Here is a 3333-nt window from a genome sequence, read left to right on the forward strand (position 1 = left end):
GTGACATTGCAAATATAATACAATTTACTTTTGTAAAAGAATAAATGGTTTGTCTTTTTCTCGCTCAATACAGCAGCAGGCCCCCTCCTGGAATTTGTCGGCCAAATCGGAGGCTAATCTGACTGTTTCTGACCTGGATTTAGTCTTTAGTTGGCCAAATCCTCTCCTCCTCCACCCAGCATTGTTGGGTCTGTGTTTAGTTTGAACAGCTTCCTACTGTGAATGAATGACAAACACGCTGGCTTTGGAGTCATTTTCCTCCACATCCCCTTGACCATAATTAATAACCATGCCTGGGGTCATGGTCCGGTCATATGGAACCAGAATATTACTAATGCAGTAATGAGTCTGCATGCGTAAAGAGGTGGTGCCATAGATTTGTACTTTTTCTGTTTTGTATGCGTCTATGGAGTTAACATTACTCTGATAGACCACCAGGTGGGGTTAAAATGTGCAGATTTGTCTTCCCTGTGTATTTTTGGTTACTTCTGAAAGCTGAAAGCCCAGTCGTAAAACACAGATTTAATGACATCTTAAACTCATCCCATCCCCTTTTACCATACACCCAACACTGTGGGTCACCATCCAGCTGACAACACTTTCTGTACACTTTTTTTGAAAAGATCTTCCTCCTAGTATAAACATAATACCTAATCATGTTTTAGGGGGGTACAAAATCATGGCACCCCATCTTTAATGAATTCATTTATTTTATGTTTTTTTATTGTTTAACTTATCATATTGTGCACCTATTTAACATTATGCAAAAAAACTAAACAAAGAAACAAACAACAATATGATAGCCACCCATCAACCAATCTTCAACTTTATTTCAATTATAATTGTTTTTAGAGTGGTCACAGTTGTTGTATCCTACTAGTCCACCTGCCAGTGAGGAGCCTGGCAGTACGTTTTTGCACATAGGCCCATGTGATTTCTTTCCTCTACATTTACCCATCCTAATTATTAGGAGCAGTGGGCACTAATTAATACAGTGCCCAGGGAACAATTAGAGGTTAAGTTGCCCAGGGACATTTAAGACACTAATGTCTCAAGACAGAAGCTGAAAGCACCACTGCCCTAAACTTGTAGTGATGTTGTAGTAGGATTGAAGCACACGAAAGCAAGTGGGCTAAGAAAGGGGAGGAGCCAAATCAAGTTCTTTTTCTACACAAATGTCTCTTTGAGCGGTGCCTGCCGCTATTAGTACAGTATGTCCAATGTCTGTATGTCCATGAGTACGGCAACACCAGCTGCAGCCAACCCAGCGGTGCTGTTGAGCAGCCTGCACCGTTCAGTTCACGTCGGTGTGATCTTTCTTAGACCGAATGGGTTCCCAGATTGCTTCGACATAGACTGGATGGACCGGGGGGTGAACCAGGGACTTTCTGATTCCCAGACGGCCTCTCTACACTTACCCATTCAGGTAAGGCCGCCTACTGTACCCACAGATATAAAAAGCTAGATACCTCATCCGCCGCTGCAGTTCATTGGCGCGACTGGTAAAACAGTACTGGCGGAAGTGCAGAACTGTGGAACTGTGGAGGGCAGTGCCCCCTGCAGTGGGAAAGAGGGAGTCCCGCATCTGATTGGCCTACAGAGCATCCCATTCTGTGACACACAAGGAAGCGTCCTTCAGAATTTCCGGAAGATTGCCAGTCCTCTTTTACCAACGCCCCAGAGCCGGAGGAGGAGTCTACCTTTTTATGTCTATGACTGTACCTACACTGTTTACAATAATTTGTATTCCTAGGATGAGCCGGGTGCGGGAGCGCTTGTTTTCGGACACACCGATGGAGGCACACCGTCTGAAGCGGACTTGAGCCACGAGGGGCACCTCTGAGCCGAGTTGTCCTCGTAGGGACAGAATTGTAGTAAAAACTACAGCTTTTGTAAACATTGTTGAGGTGTGAACTTAAGGGTTGTGTTTTACACCGATGCATGTGTGTGCACGTGCTCCTGCTCAAAAGGATTTGGGACGCTGTGTACCCGCGTGACACGACCAATACAACACTGCTCCCTACCCCCCTTTCAGCCAATCAGAAACTGCCTGGCCCCGCTCATCCTCATCCTGTTTTGATTGATTGATTGATTGAAGAATTTATTAGAAGTTTGCAATAGAAAAAAGTACAGTTTCTTGACAGTACAAATCACTGGTACAAGGTCAACTAAAAGGAGATCCTAGAAAGCCGAGGCTTATTTCCACAGGAACCACACTTTAAGTATCTCATATAACATTGAAAGACAGACGGATAGAACATAGTACTTTATCTAGGATAATATCAGTTTCAAAAGCATAACATCAAAAACAAAAAAAGAGAAAAGGGGGGGGGGGGGGGGGAGCATGGGGGCTTAGTCTATTTACAAGTCACGGGTAGCAGCTGTCTGAAGGTGACTTTTCATACCAATTTTGAAGGAGGCTAGGGATTTGCTCTCCTTTAGGCGGCAGGTAACGTATGCGCCATCGGCATTATAGGTCCCAGGTTCGCCTCCCAGCCGAGGCTACATGTATAGACTACTACTGAAATTATGATCGGTAATTCATTCATATAGGGTACATATAGGGGGCTATGTGTAGAGCGCTGAGCCAAAAGCCAAGTCAGTCAAAAGAGTTGAGGATATGATTAGGTTGCTTTTATAGAGTGCAATCTTCAAACTTTGAAAATTAAAACTTCAACATCATTCAATTTGTCACGACATGATGATTATCAAAGTTGATATGAATGAAGGTTCTAATGTGTTTTGGTGTGAACCTGCCTTTCATCAGGGCATAATTATAATTTCTACATAATGAATTGACCACAATGAAGCTGTCTGCATCTTAAGGAGTGAGCTGAATAGATGAGCAGCAGCAAGGAACCATTACTTATGCCATGCATATTCAATCACACTTTACTGAGTTACAGTATCAATGATGGTGCAGTGTTAAGCGCAGCTGTTCCAAACCAACCAAAGCAGCGCCCACACACCGTAAGGGTAGCAGCAATGGACCCTCATCCTTTGTAATTTTACAAATCTGCTTCGACTTAAGTATGAAATCCATCACTGTAAAAATTGTTGGCAATTAATGTAATACAAATATTATTACAAATGTGGTAAAGTTTTGCGATACAAATGTACTGTATATCCACAATACGGTATGTATGCTGTTTCTCAAGTACAAACCTAACCTGCACTCTTGAGTGTATGTGTGAGTCATATACTATATTTACATTTGTCAAATTGATGCAAGCTGATGTGGGGAGACTCCTACATCTGGCTTTGTGTGTATGTACACATGTCTGTCTGTATGTCCGCGTCCGTATGTCCATCCGTATGTCCTGCAAAGCTTGG

Source organism: Nannobrachium achirus (assembly GCF_963921795.1).
Source record: "Nannobrachium achirus genome assembly, chromosome: 1".
Lineage (NCBI taxonomy): Eukaryota > Metazoa > Chordata > Actinopteri > Myctophiformes > Myctophidae > Nannobrachium > Nannobrachium achirus.